Below are 16,423 nucleotides of genomic sequence, written 5' to 3' on the forward strand. Positions count from 1 at the left end.
AATCGAAGGAAGGAGAAAACGCGACTTTCGTCGAGAAAGAACAGCTGAGATAACAGAGAGGAATAAATTCCATCTGGGACGCGAAGAAGGAAGAATCCCCAGGAATTTTCTTCGACGCCCTTCGAAGATGCGCACTCAGAGGCTCTGAGCGCAATGGACAAGACACCATTCAAATTCTGCCCTAACTGCCACCACAAGTTCGCGCAGAAGGACCAGCATCCGGTCTGCAACCTGTGCCTACCGATCGACCACCCGAGCAAGGACTGCAACGCCTGTTCAGCTTTCGCGCCGAAGATGCTCCGGGTGAGAGAACGCCAGAGAAGAGCTAACTTCAGCATGGAAGGCAAGGGTAAGGCCCCGTCGCTTTGCGATCTGGGCCTCTCCACCGACGATGAGGACAACATCGCCGAAGGACCCGACGTCTTCACGGTCGCAGAGACCGATACGTAAACGCCTGATGAGGTAAGAGAATCGTCGCGTTCAAAACCCCGAAAGGGCCTCGAACCTGAGACAGACTCTCGAAAATCTGAGTCGAAGTCCTCAAAAGGAGCACCGGCGCCGAAAATTTCGACGACCAAGGGTGGATCCATGGACAAAAGGCAGAGCGGATCCTGCGAGGAGGACTCCCTGGTGCCGAAGGAAGCCGAAAGGCTGAGTTCGTCAAACAGCCCACGAAGCGGGGCGTTCGACGCAGAAAGAGAAGCCAGTGTTGACACAAGCTCCGTCAAAGAGCCGCGGTCGACGTCGAAAGCATCTCTGAAATGGAGAAGAAGAAAAGGCTCGAGGCGGAGATGGAGAGCATCCTTCAGAGGAAGAAGGAGTTCGACGCCAAATTGTAACAATTCAGAATTCCAACGACTCCGTCGATGGACGTCGTCGAGATCGAGGAACAGGACGAATTCTACGCCGAAGGGCTGCCGAGAGATCCTGAGGAGAAGGAAGAAGGCACCTACTATGAAGGCGAAGACTAGGAGGCCGACCAGCAGTCGTTCTACGGCTCGGCGCCATCAACCACTCACGAACTGGATTGGCAAGATATCGACGCCGAAAATCCCGAGGAGCCAGTGGACACGTATCCTTCGAGGCCTTCGCCGCCAGACTACATCGGGGTGTACAATATGGTCGTCAGGAGTGCTGCAGCAGCCTTTGGGGTAAAACTGGACGAGGAGAAGCCGAAAGCTGACTTCCTTCTAGACCCTGCTCCCCATTCAGACGAGGAGCCAGTTCCTTCCCATGCTCCAAAGCGTAATGAACCAGGGGAAGGAGGCCTTTAAGGAGCCAGCAACATGCCGGTCCATCACGCCCAGGACGGAGAAGAAATACAAGCACTCCTCCCTGGACCCGCCTTACATCAAGGGAGCGGTCACTGCCGACTCCATCATCGCTTCCACGGCCAGGAGAAGGGCCAACGTGCCAGCGACCTCGGGGCCACCCCCCCGATAAGGAAAGCAGGAGAATGGACCTCACTGGAAGGAAGGTCAAAAGGAACGCTGCAATGCACTGGCGCATGGCGAACTCCAATGCGCTTCTCCATCGACACCAGTACCAGCACTGGGACGAGATGGGGGAATTAGTCCAACACCTCCCTGAAGAGTACCGCCAAAGAGCATCCCACCTTGTGGAAGAAGGTAAAAACATAGCCAACTCATGCATTAAAACTGCATTGGACGGGGCGGAAACTTCCAGCAGACTAATGGCCATAGGGGTCACCGAACGAAGACAGGCCTGGCTGAGAATCTCTGGATTCAAACAGGAGGTGCAGAGCAACATATTAAACACCCCTTTCAACGGGGAAACACTGTTCGGGGCGACAGACGAAAAGCTCACCCAGCTGAAGAAAGAGAACGAGACGGCAAGATCCATGGGGCCCTACAGTTCAGGGGGATGAGAAGAGGCACTCCAACTAGAAGACCCTACAGTAGAGGGGGTAACCAGCGGGGAGCATCGCACCAGACGATCCAGCAAGGACAGCAGGGTGAAAGTCACGGCCAGCAAGGTCAGCAAAAACAAAACTGGCAGTACCAGCCAAGGGGCCAGTCCTTTCGCGGGAGGGGAAACTGACGTGGCCAAAGGAGACGAGGGAGTGACCAACCCTCATCGAAGTGACTCGGCACGCATGGTGACGCTCACCCCCAAAATACCCCCAGGGGTGAGGCGCAATGCAAAAACAACGAGGGGGGGGGGAGAGACCCAATCGCCTACGAACATACAACACCCGTAGGCGGAAGGCTGGGCCTCTTCCTACAGGAATGGCAACGTATAACCACGGACAAGTGGATACTGAACGTCATACAACACGGTTACTGCGTGGACTTGGAGGGGACGCCTCCAAACAGAAAACCAAAACGAAGGCAACGCTCTGGTCAGGAGCTTGCTCAACTCCGAGAAGAAACACTGAAGCTGCTCGAAAAGAGAGCCATCGAGCCAGTGCCTTACAAGGAAAGGAACAAAGGGGTCTACTCGAACTACTTCATGGTACCAAAAGTAGACGGAAATCTCAGACCCATCCTAGATCTGCGATACCTAAACAAATGCATCAGAACACAAAAGTTCAAAATGACATCACTACAGGAGGTGCTGCCCCAAATAAGGGACGGAGACTTCATGTCCACCGTGGACCTCAAGAATGCCTACCTGCACATCCCAATAAACAGAAGGCACAAAAGACTTTTAAGATTCAGCATCAACCAGGACCATTACCAATTCACGACCCTGGCCTTCGGGCTGAAATCCAGCGCCAAGGGTATTCACGAAATGCCTGTCGGCAGTCGCAGCATACTTACGAAGGAAGGGGATTCATGTGTACCCTTACCTAGACGACTGGCTGATCAAAGCAAACACCCACGAAAAGTGCGAAAGACACGCAGCACAGGTGACAGACACTGACGAACCTGGGGTTCTCCATACACTGGGGGAAGTCCTCAATGAAGCCAGAACAGGTGAAGATTTTCCTGGGAGCAAAAATCAACACCATAAACAGGACGGTCGTGCCCAGCGACAGGAGAGCAGAAGCCCTACTGAGGGAGACGAGCCTCTACCAGAAGGGGCGAGTTCTGACAATGAGAACAGTGAGCAAGATCATGGGGATGATGGCGTCATGTATCCACCTGGTCCCAAATGTTCGACTTCACATGAGACCATTCCAAGAATGGCTACAACAGCAATCGTCACAGGCAAGCGGAAGTTGGGAAGACCTAGTGGTTGTTACGCACGCAGTGCAGGAAGAGATAACTTGGTGGAACAGAAACAACATAACTACAGGGAAAAGCCTGGCACCACCAAGCCCAACTGTGACCATCACCAAGGACGCATCTCAAAGGGGATGGGAAGCACACATGGACCAACTCAGAGTGAGGGGTCTGTGGGCTCCGGCAGATGCGGTCAGACATATCAATTACCTGGAATTGAAGACTGTCCTGCTAGCCCTGAAGGCATTCCAGAAGCACCTGTACAACCAGAGTGTTGATTCAAACGGACAACACCACAACCATGTTTTATATCAACAAACAGGGTGGGACACAGTCGTTCCCCCTTTCCACTCTGGCGCAGGAGATTTGGAGATGGGCCATACCTCTCAAGATAGACCTGCTAGCGATTCACCTACCAGGGAAGGACAATGTGGAGGCAGACTGGCTAAGCAGTCAGACCTCGGCTTCACACGAGTGGGAGCTCAATGGGCACGAAACGCAGAAGCTTTTCCAGAAATGGGGAACTCCCACAATAGACCTGTTTGCAACACGCCAGAATGCAAAATGCCAAAGCTTCGCGTCCAGGCAACCAGATCAGCAATCCCAAGGGAATGCCCTATGGATAAGCTGGTCAAGGACTTTTGCCTACGCTTTTCCGCCGATACCACTGTTACACAGGGTGCTCGAGAAATGCAGAACCAGCAACATGACACTGATCCTGGTGGCACCACAGTGGGCAAGGCAGACTTGGTTCTCCCAAATTCTAGAAATGGCTCAAGGGAATCTCCACAGATTCACAAGAAGAAAGGACCTGCTCTCCATGCAGAACGGAGAGGTTCTGCATCCAGAGCCAGAAAGCCTCAGCCTGGCGGCATGGCTCCTGAAGAGTTAGTTTGCGGACCTTAGATTGCCTCCAAGCACTATGCGAGTGCTGCGAGAGGCAAGGAGACAAACTACACGCAAATGCTATAGTGCAAAATGGAAAAGATTTACAATATGGTGTGGCAAAAAAGGCCTGCAGAATAAAATGACAAAGAACTCAACAGTGCTGAGATACCTCACGCACCTTCTGAAAAGCAACCTATGCTCCACCTCCCTAAGGGTACACCTAGCGGCGATAGTAGCCTACACAAGAGGGGAGAAGGGTGGAAGTTTCTTTACGTCGCAGGTAGTAAAGAGATTCATGGAAGGAGCGAAACTAATCGCGCCACCGAAAAGGTTGCCGCCGCCGCCGGCATGGAACCTCAACGTGGTCCTGACGGAGCTTATGAAAGCACCATTTGAACCCATACACAAGGCATCAATGCAAATGTTGACTATGAAAACGGCTTTTCTGGTAGCCATAACCTCGCTACGCAGGGTGAGCGAGCTGCAAGCACTAACGCTACAAGAGCCCTACATACAGATACACAAGGACAGGGTTGTCCTGAGAACGGACCCGCACTTCATTTCTAAAGTCGTGTCGGCATTCCATTTGAACCAGAGTATTCAGATACCGAGTTTCTTTCAAAACCCAACTTCGAACGCAGAAAAGGCTCTACACACTCTAGACGCTAGGAGAGCGGTGATGCACTACATTGAGAGGACCAAGGAGCACAGAAAAACTCAGCAGCTCTTTGTGTCCTTTGCATCAAGCTTCATGGGGAGACCAGTGACAAAGGGCACCATTGCTAGATGGATTGCACTAACTATACAGTTTTGCCACAAACAGGCAGGACAGGAGCTAACGGAGGGGCCTCAAGCTCACTCCACAAGGAAGAAAGGGGCAACCATTGCCTTTCTGGCAAACACGCCCATTCAGGACATATGCCTGGCGGCAACATGGGCTTCGGTGCACACGTTCACCAAGCACTACTGCGTGGACATACAGATGAACAAGAAGGAACACATGTAGGACAGAAGGTGCTTCAACACATATTCAACGACCAACGCTCATCTACCACCCAGCCGCCACAAAGATAACACACAGCTACAAAGTCTATGCACAGCATAGTGAATCCAGAAAGATTCACGCTGAAAAACGAATTGTTTCTTACCTGTCGGTGTAGTTTTGCAGCTTGAAGATCTTTCTGGATTCACTAGCGAACCCACCCACCTCCGCCAGGAAGATGAGGCTGGAGGAAGAGGGGGAAAAACAGAGAAGTACAGAAGGCATGAAATACTTCAGAAAAGTGGACATATAATTTAATCATTCGCCTAGGGTTAAAAAAAAAAAAAAGAGTAAAAAAGAACCCGAAGATGGCGCCCCAAAGGTGGGACTTCCGCAGGAAGCACGGCGACGTCACGAGAGGTGCACCAAATGGTGGGACGCCGACGCCCACCTGGGCTACAAAAAAAAAAGACTACGAATCCGGACCCAACCACCAGATCGCGGAATAATGCACAGCATAGTGAATCCAGAAAGATCTTCAAGCTGCAAAACTACACCGACAGGTAAACTATTCGTTCCTTCTGACAAGGAGATTAGGCATCTAGATTCAGCAGGTGTGCACTGCAGCAACTGGCATGAAGACTGCAAGTGCCATTCCTTGCAGAGGTTTACAGAAAAGCTTTCTGGAGAGGACAGGCAAGACATTCATAAAATAATTCGAGATGGAATGCTATTGTTGTACCAGATGATTGGTGCTGCGTACTCTATTGGCTGACTATGGTTACGGTCATGGAGTTTGTCTAAGATTCGCAGGTCTAAAATCGGAGGCCCCACGCAGAATTTTAAACTTCCCATTCCCAGGCAATTCTCTTTTCTGTAAACATGAGATAATGGATGGAGTGCTGAAACTTTTCAGACTCCCCCCCCAGTCACAGATCTGGGTTGAATCCATCATCATTCTTTAGCTCACTTCGCCACTTCAGTTCAGACCCAACTGTATGCAAATCAGTCTTGACCCTGTCCCTCATTCCAGCCCGAACTGCCAAGCAAGGCTTTCTCTGAACTGTAAACGAGCATCCTAGGACCGGGTTCTCTGTAACACCCTTAATCAGCCAGTTCAGGGAAGACATGGTCTGGCAGTTGGCCAGGAGATGGGTGGTTGCGTTTACTTTGCTCGTGCCTTGCCCATCTCTTGGACATAGCAGGCTTCCAACAAAGGGCACTGCCAAGGTATGAACAGCATCAACAGTGCATAAGACAGGGGCCTATGGTGGTTTGTAAGTGACCTACAATATTTGAATAATCTAATTGGGCGAGACGTGCAGAACAAAACAAGTCACGTGGCCGCCATTGTTCAAGATGAAGCGCGGCGCACTGCAAAAAAAATACAATGGTGCCTTGCATGCACCTTTATGGAGCAAAGCATGGTAATACAACCAAAACAATAAAAACAAGCACTGGCATAGCCAATAGGTCTCGCTTTTGGGACCTTCTAAGTATTTAGTTATGCAGCACAATATCCTTGGTGCAACCACATCAACTGTTGCATGGCTAAACACTTATAAGGTCCCAAAGGTGAGACCTATTGGCTATGCCAATGCTTGGTGTGGTTGTGGGGGGGCGGCGTGCTTCACACCGTTTTACTGCCACTTCTAATCGCAGGAAATAATCATCAATGCACCAGATACTGCATACAACCTAGAATTTTGTTCTGAATTGAAGGGGTTTGTAAGCAACTTACAAAAATACAATACAATTCGTATTTTATCATATGTTTTAGGAGATCCGCGTGAAACTCTAGAACATCGTTCTGCTCAGGAAGGCATAGTCCACGGACTCAACTTTTGAATTTCATATAACTGTTCATTTAACGCTTAGTGTATGTATTGCGCAGAGGACTTAAATGGAATATGTAAATCTAACCTTGTGCAATGTGGTAACTGGTGCTCATATAAAGCGCTTCAATGCCCTTGGGCTGATGAAGCGCTATATAAAATAGCACAAAAACACCTATGTGCAGTGTCAAGCACGTCTGCTTGATGTCCGTCACTTATTATAAATTAGGCCGCCATCTTGTCGCGGCAGTAGCAGTGTGCAATATATATGCATAATGCGTTTAAGGACCGTTTTATTCAAGGTGAATGCATTTTTTTGGCTTTAAGTTACTACAAATGACCGAAAAGTCATAGAGAAACATTAAAATACATGTACTGCGTCGTAGAAAAAGTTCAATGTCATTATTTTATTTACTATTTGTATTATGTTCACGTTAAAAGAAAGTTTATAGTAAATCGGAAGCTTATGCTCATTGATATTTTGCCAATTTCAATGGTTATATGCCGTAAAAGTATATTACCTGGTGTTTGAAAAAGGCTTTCCGCTTCTGCTTCAAGTATTGCCCGTTTTCTAATAGCTAGTGAGGCAGAATAACTAGTGCCTTTTTTATTTCTACCATATGTAGACGATGCGGGCTAGTTTCTGAAGTGGCGCGAAAGTCTGACGGGAAGATGGCAACAGACAAATTGAAGAGCAAAGCGACTTCTGCCTTCAAGATGCATGGCTTGGTCCTGCAAGCGTGAGTGTCATCTGAATGATAGGGTAGAGGTTAAGCGGCATGTGTGCGAGTGAGCGGATACAAAGTAAATTAGACTTTGAGGTTGAATTCGGAACATCATACATACTGGAAGTCTACGTAATCAGAGTCTTGTGTCTTCTATTGACTGAGTACATCGCGGGCGAAAGTGAAAGTGATCGCGGGTGCTTAATCAACATGACCAGGTTTGCCATATGGTGCCTCTGCTCCTAAGCCCGCACCCGCGTACCTGCACTGTAGCTCTAGGATGGCCATAGTAGCACTTTTTTGAGCCCTGACAAAGTCTCGCCAGACCGGCGCATGCGCTGGGTCAGGCGAGACCTAAAGAACTACTAAAATTACTTTAACAACTTGTCAGTGGTGAAGTCTGGGAAGTGCGTAGTTGTCCTGCCAGCAACACTATCTACGAAAAAGTCCTTAACAGAGTGCTGAGAGCTGTAAATAAAACCTACTGAGTACATTACATGTAACGGGGGCAGTCTTTACGGGAAGTTATAACAGTAGAAAGTGAGGGACTATTAACAAATCAATGAAAAAGAAGCATTTACAAAAGAGTCAAAGGAGCCAATTAAAAACATGGGTGGTGCTTAAAGCCGATATTCTGAGTACAGCATGTCTCGAAGAGACAGCGCAAGCGCTGCTTGGGCGAGACATAAAAAATGGAATATAGAAGATGCTGCTTCCATCAGAGTTTTAACCCCTCTAGTCACAACAGCAGCTGTTGTATCAACAAATTCAGCCTAACTGACTTCTCAACACAGAAGACCATCTGGTGGAAAGCAGCCATTTGCAGCTGCAAGATCAGCATCTGACAAAAAAGTGTTTGCTTCTCTCCCACTGGTGCTGGGGGAATATTGTCTGTTTTTGCCACAGTGGCAACAAGTAACAAAAGCATATTTGTAATATAGTTCAGAATGGATACTTTTAAGGTTCAAATATCCACCTTTGCTTCAAAAGTATGCATAGGAAGTTGTTCCTAGTCACCAAAAAAGAAGTAAATTCTTCTGTCTGGTTCGAAAGAAAGGTCTAAATCTAGAAGACAGACTTGTACTCAACCTCCGATTAACGACCCAAGTACTAGTGAACCTATGACGCACAAAGTATAGCAGCTCTTGCTTACATTTGGGAGAGTGTAAAAAGTATTCCCATGGCCCTAATAGAGCTATCCCGGCAATGTCTAGCCGCATTCTGATGCTACTGAGGGCATACTGTGACGGTGGGACAGGGCTGGAACGGAGTAACCAGGAATGACAATCCATTGTAGTTCACCCTGAACCATATCTAGGAACACCAGATTCAGGTGTACAGTTTAAAGATTGACTAACCCCCTACATTACAGCCCACAAGTTGAATGACATCTGCCAAAAGACAAACTGTGCCCAAGGTGTGCCAGGGTTGAGACTTCCTACTCGACACAGACATGCCCATTGATAACGGGATTTTGGCAAATACTACAAGCCTAGGGAGAACACGAAGAGGGACATACCTATTTACAGTAGATGTCTTTGCTGGGCCTGTATACCTGCACAACTCCAAAGACTGTATGGTTTATGGACCTGGCCAGTTGTGTCATAGCAGTGCCTTGGAGATCTCCAGTCATCTGGCACCCCCCAACCCTCCCGGTGCTGATGGAAGGAAAAGGTGAAAACATGGGGAGTAATAGAGGGCACAATTTCACTTTGATGGACAACGGGGGTTACATAAGCACCCTGTAACTGATCTTTAGAATGAACTGGTAGACACCTTTGCCGAACCAGATACATACAGTATATTATGAAGTTGGTCGTGGTAGTATTATTCGTATGGCGTTTGTGCTGGATAGAAAGCATTCACCGCTTACAAATTGGTAACAAGTCAAAAATGAGGTGGAAAATGTAATTCCATCAAATATATAAGCATTAAATGCAATATAACGTCAAAGCATTAATGACTAACATTAAAGTTACTCCATATAAACACAGTACATTCAGTATTTACAGTGCTCTTGTCGTGAAGGAGAGGAACGGTAAGGTCCATGGTAGTGAATTGGTGAGTGGGGGACAGGGTAAAGGTATAGTGACACATATACATTTGTAGTTGCAAGGAGCTGAACCTTTCCGGCCTAGTATCGGTCAGTTGTTCCCCTGTTTACACATAGCTCAAAAAATACAATTTACTACAATTATTCTGTTCTTTGAGCTTGTAGAGATTGTGGATGGTCTACGTTTCGACCCCTATTCTAAGATGGTGATTTTCTTCTCATAGTGGGGTCTTCGTCAGGAATATGCTATGAAGAGCACCTAGAAATAATTAGACTGGGTGGAATCAGTGTGATGACAATTCAATGGAAGGACGGTGAATACTAGTATAGGTGGGGAAGCTTGCACCTACTGGTGTGGGGAAGGACGGTCAACGTTCATTCCCTCGTGGGCTGTGGATGGCTCCAATGTTTTGACAAAAACGGCTAGTGGGGTAATGATTCTCCCACTGTGACGGATTAATTGGTATCTGGGTCTAATGTAGGAAGGAGGAAAGGTCGAGGAATGAAGAATCATGTGTGACTGGGCGCATTATCTCAAAAAGAACATGGAAAAACGATGACTAACATTTACAACAGCGCAATCTGTGTGTTCGCTAATTAGGTGTGATAGCGGGAGAGGCAGAACGTTCGGATTGAAAGGTTTCTGAAAAGAGGCATGTGCAGTGATGGCACACACGGCCGCTGTATGCGCTTGACCGCTCAAATAATGTTCGCTTGAAGATATTTTGTTAGTACGTGTCCATGCAGCCAAGTGCATATAAGTTTCTTTTCAAAACGTTCCAGTTTATTTATTTTCTCATTAAGTGAGAAGTCTATATTTGGAGTGTTAGATGATAGAAAAGTCGACCCTGAATCTCCTATCAGACTCCTGATATATTCCTCTGTGTAAGAAAGAGTGTCCCGCTCTGTCATGATAGGACACTGGAGATGTGAACATAAAAAAGAAAAACCCTCGCAAGTGTGCACTTGCTCAGTGTTGAGTTTTATAGGGGTTAGCCCAAAAAAACCTACCCGACCGGGGGTCAATAATGCAGTATATTATGAAGTTGGTCGTGGTAGTATTATTCGTATGGCGTTTGTGCTGGATAGAAAGCATTCACCGCTTAAAAATTGGTAACAAGTCAAAAATGAGGTGGAAAATTTAATTCCATCAAATGTATATAGAAAGAGGTAAGCGCCATCCGGCCACGACGATCAATGTTCTTTCCCCCAGCGTGTATATACGCACAAGATCAGCATTCTAGATGCTCATCCCGCATGCACATGCAGCGCACCCTCACAACCGACCCGGATATCATGCAATTTCGTGGCCGCATCTTATGCGAGCGACCGCGTCTTCCAAGCCTTTTTGGTCACCGACGGCTTTGTCCGTAGCGAGCACTATAACGAACTAGCTCATTGCCTGATTTATTCACGAACCATGACACTATTTAACAACCTTGCTTGTGTCATATGCTTGTTTTTAATACCATCGAACCGAGTGATCATCCTTTACCACTACCGCGCCACACCCACCTGGCGATCCCATCATGGCACATTCATCCCTTTGTCTCTTTTAAAGACAACAGGCTCTTTAATACCACTCACTCGAGCTTTCCCGTCACCGCGCCACAATTAATTAGCTGATCACTGCGTTTTTGTGAATTTATTAAACCGCTTGGGTCCCATGATTCGAACGATTCGCTTCTCTCACTACCACGCCACATTATTGGAGCGGTCAAGCACATACAGCGGCCGTGTGTGCCATCACTGCACATGCCTCTTTTCAGAAACCTTTCAATCGAGCGCTCTGCCTCTCCCGCTATCACACCTAATTAGCGATCACGCACAGATTGCGCTGTTGTAAATGTTAGTCATCGTTTTTCCATGTTCTTTTTGAGATAATGCGTCCAGTCACACCTGATTCTTCATTCCTCGACCTTTCCTCCTTCCTACATTAGACCCTGATACCGATTAATCCGTTACAGTGGGAGAATCATTACCCCGCTAGCCGTTTTTGTCAAAACATTGGAGCCATCCACAGCCCACGAGGGAACGAACGTTGACCGTCCTTCCCCCACACCAGTAGGTGCAAGCTTCCCCACCTATACTAGTATTCACCTTCCTTCCATTGAATTGTCATCACACTGATTCCACCCATTCTAATTATTTCTAGGTGCTCTTCATAGCATATTCCTGACGAAGACCCCACTATGAGAAGAAAATCACCATCTTAGAATAGGGGTCGAAACGTAGACCATCCACAATCTCTCTACAAGCTCAAAGAACAGAATAATTGTAGTAAATTGTATTTTTTGAGCTATGTGTAAACAGGGGAACAACTGACCGATACTTGGCCGGAAAGGTTCAGCTCCTTGCGACTACAAATGTATATATGTCACTATACCTTTATCCTGTTCCCCACTCACCAATTCACTACCATTGACCTTACCCTTCCTCTCCTTCACAACAAGAGCACTGTAAATACTGAATGTACTACCTTTATATGGAGTAACTTTAATGTTAGTCATTAATGCTTTGATGTTATATTGCATTTAATGCCTATATATTTGATGGAATTAAATTTTTCACCTCATTTTTGATTCGTTACCAATTTGTAAGCGGTGAATGCTTTCTTTCCAGCACAAACGCCATACGAATAATACTACCACGACCAACTTCATAATATACTGTATTATTGACCCCCGGTCGGGTAGTCTTTTTTTTGGGCTAACCCCTTTAAGACTCAACGAACCAGATACATAGGCTTATTTTTAATGTTATCTTATTTTTTCTGGACATGGGGCTGGGAGGGCTTCCACAGCTTCATATTGTGAACTAGGTTCATACTGCTTGGGGCCAGTGGAGGGCAGTCAACATATATACAGCTGTGATTTCTGACTGACTTGTGTGTAAGCTCACAGACCAATGGACCATGCAATTTTTACTCTTTTTTTCTATTTTTTGAGTTTTTATGCTTTTAATGTGACTTATGTAGAATCTCATTGGCAAGCGATTTCACTGACACACCAGCTAATAACTGTATACCACGTGTGATGCTATAAAAAAGACAATAGGAAGGTAAAACCTGTTGATGACTTAACTTCAAAGCAATACAAAAAAAATAAATAATCAAGTGGATCAAAAACAGAACATTTATGTTGGCTTTAAATCCGATTCACCCTCAGTCACACCAAAGTGACTAGATGTGTGTGCCATAGATTTATAGATGCCTATTTCACTGACCAATCATAAAGCATCAAATGTTTAAGATTTGTAGTAGGTTACAAACATTACCAATTCAAGAATCTCCCTTCTGGTCTGAAGTTGCACCTCAAACACTTTTGAAGTGCATGGCAGTGGTTGTGGCACACCTAAGGAGTCAAAACATTTGTCTCCCCATACCTAGACAACTGGCTGATAAAAGTAGCAATGAAAAAAGAGGTCTGGAGTAATTTCCATTAGATTGTGGATATCATTTGCTACCGGTGTCAGTGTATCAATATGAACAACTCGACAGCCACCCCAGATTCTTTACTTAGAAATGATCTTGGACACCAATGTTGCAGGAGATTATTCTTTGGAGCACAGACTTAACATCAATCTATCTCAAATGCCGGTCTGTTATGATCTAACCACATGCTGGATTTCTTCTCCGAGGATCGATGGGCTTGTGCATCTTCCTAGTCCTAGACACCATGAGAGCCCACTGCAACTGTGTGAAAGAACAATGAAATAAGCTATCGGGCAGCTAGGAGATCATGGACATGGTCTGAGAAGGTCATATGTGAGTATACTCTAAGAGCTGGCAAACTAGAGCTGAAGTGATTGCATCCTTCTGGGCAACATTTTTTCTTCAGGCAACACAATAACCATTTACAATCTAAACAAACTAGGAGGTACTCATTCCAGACCATTTGCTGTAGAAGCTCAGACAATCTGGAGGTGGCTGATGGCAAGAGACATGACAATCACTGCTGTTCATCTGCCATCAATACAAAACTGAGGCAGACTCAGTTGAACATTCCAAGAAAACCACAAATTGTTTTTCAAAGAAAAGGTGCTTCAGAGCGTCTGGTTAGTACGGTTAGCCACAAATAGACTTGTTTGTGGATGCAGAAGACTGGCAATGCCCATACTTTTTATCTAGATGCTACCAACCAGGGTCAAAAGGGAATGCCCTTTACGTGACTGGTCATGGAAATTTCTTTATGCTCCCCCTTACATTAATCCCAAATGTACTGATCAAGCAACACCATTACAAGACCAGGATGATACTCGTACCATACCCATGCTAGTGGCTCTTCACGGATAGCCTGCATGTGTTTGCAAGACTAAATAGGCAGCTACTTTGCAGGCCAAATCTCTTATAGAAGTTAAAGTGCCTGATCCTGAACTTTTTACAACAATGCACACCCAAACCTACCAAAAGGCTGGACAGTTCAATTGAGGCAAAACATGTTTCCACCACAACATTGTATTTCTTTAAGACAAGAGATTCTACAGCTGATGTACTAAAAGAAATGTGATCTTTCCAGATTCCAAGAAGAGGTAATAAATTGCCTTCATCTAGCAAGGTCTGGTCTTTGAATTTGCTTCAATAAAGATGTACTTTAAAGCAATCACTGCATGCAATCAATGCTCTTCACTAACCTTTCTTTAAAATGCCTGGGGTAAAAGATTTATGTTCTGGAGGCCCTTATGAAACAATTCTCCCTTGCTAGCCCATCCTCTATATTGGGAATTGAAAATTGTTCTAAGTCAATAGGTGTACCTTTTGAGGCATTACCCAAAGCTACATTACATCATATAACATGGAAGGCTGCCTTCTCTGTGCCCATTACCGCCTCTCAGTCCGTGAAATTCAGGCTCCGTTTTCACAGAAATCTTACATGTATTCTGGTATAAACAGGGCGGTGATGAGAACTGATTTAAGTTTGCTCCCTAAAGTGGTATCAAACTTCCTTTTAAATTAGTCTGTCTCTCTGCTGACCAGAATACTCAAACTGCAGCAGAAAGGACTCTTCACATATTGGACATGCAAAGGGTACTGAAACTCCATCTTGGCAGGACAATCAGATCACTTACTATTAAACTATGGTACTATAAGAATTGGCTTGCCTACAATGAAACTATCCCATTTCTAAATGGATAGTTTCTTGCACTAAACTTTTGCCAAATAAACCCTTCCCGAGAGACATAGGTGTCAGTGGACCCGGGGAAAGGCTACTCCTGTGGCTCCTTTGAAATGTCCCTAGTACAGATATATCTAAAACCCCGAACTGGTGATTCATCCATACATTTACCAGACCCTTTTGTTTGGATTCAGACTACAGAGTGAATGCCCAAGTTGGACCTTTTCAAGGAATGTGTTTGGATAAGGGTGGATGCTGTGTTTTTCTTGTCAGACATTTTTACTGGGAGGGGCTTGATCTTCTATTCAGTGTTTAAGATTAGTGATGAGGCTCCCTTGGTGAAGGAAAAGTTACTTGCCTGTAATCCTAGTTTTCTTTCAAGAAAATATTTATCAACATCATAATAAACCCTTCCTGTTCAAGGACGATTCTATCGTACCCCTATCCCTTTATTTTTAAATGTTGTGTATATACTTAGAATCCTCTCGTTGGGCATAATAGGACATGGGGAGGGGTGGGGGAAGGGTTGAGGCCATTAAAGGCACAGTGCCAGCTTTCACTTTTGGATATGGCAACCTATCTGCAAACATTGCCCTTCATCCCTTCCTTTTCTCTTTTAAAAAGTTTGTGAAAGATGTTTCCATCACCTTTTGTTAATGTAGTGATTAATTGGTTTGATTTTTTTTTTTTCCTCTTGAAAAGTAAATGTGACTATTTTGGCCTTGTAATCGGTTGTGAAGGCAAATGTTTCCTCTTTTTGAGTGTACTTTCCTGCTGAAAAGCCTTGCACATGTGTGAGAAAGTGCCATCTTTCTTGCATGGTATGCCCCCACTTTTTGCTAAATTGCTGAATGTACTTTGATTAAGTGTACCCTGGACTCCTGCCAATCAGGTGCCCAGGGCCTATGTTCCTTCCTTAAAACACACCAACTCCAAATTGGCAAACCCTAGCCACATGCCAGCCCCTGGTAAATGGTACCCTAGGTACCCAGGGCCTTGTGGCAAGGGAAGGCCTCTAGGGGCTGCAGCACTCGTTGTGCCACCCTTAGAGGCCCTGTACCCTTACACACACACACACTGCCCTTGCAGGCTGAGTGGGTGCAGGACAAAACAAAGAGTCGACATGGCACACATCTCTGTGTGCCATGCCCATCACCTACACTGCCAAGGCATGTATCAGTCACCCCTCTAGCTGGGTGCTTTACGCCTATGGTGTGGGCACAGGAGCAGGAGCCCTGTGCCCCTACAGTACCCAGGTCCATTCCTGGGCACTGTAAGTGCAGTGCTGCCATTTAAGAGTACATGGTGCTGAGAGCTCGTCAAACACGAGCTCCACAGCACCATAATGGCAACACTGAAGACTGGGAAGTTTGGTATCAAACTTCTCAGCACATTAAACCCACACTGATGCCAGTGTGGGATTTAATGTACTAAGCACCCCAGAGGGCATCTTAGAGATGCCCCCTTACAACTAACCTACAATCCACGTCTGCTCTGAGGCTGCCCAGGCTGCCACACAGCAGACACGTTGCTGGACCCCTGGGTGGGAGAGCCCCGGCTCTCCCGGGCCTGCAACAATGCACATCCTGGGTGAGGTGATAAATCTCCTCCCCCAGGATGAGCAAAGGGAAGCTTCAA

Source organism: Triturus cristatus, chromosome 10 (genome assembly GCF_964204655.1).
Source record: "Triturus cristatus chromosome 10, aTriCri1.1, whole genome shotgun sequence".
In the NCBI taxonomy this organism is placed as follows: Eukaryota; Metazoa; Chordata; class Amphibia; order Caudata; family Salamandridae; genus Triturus; species Triturus cristatus.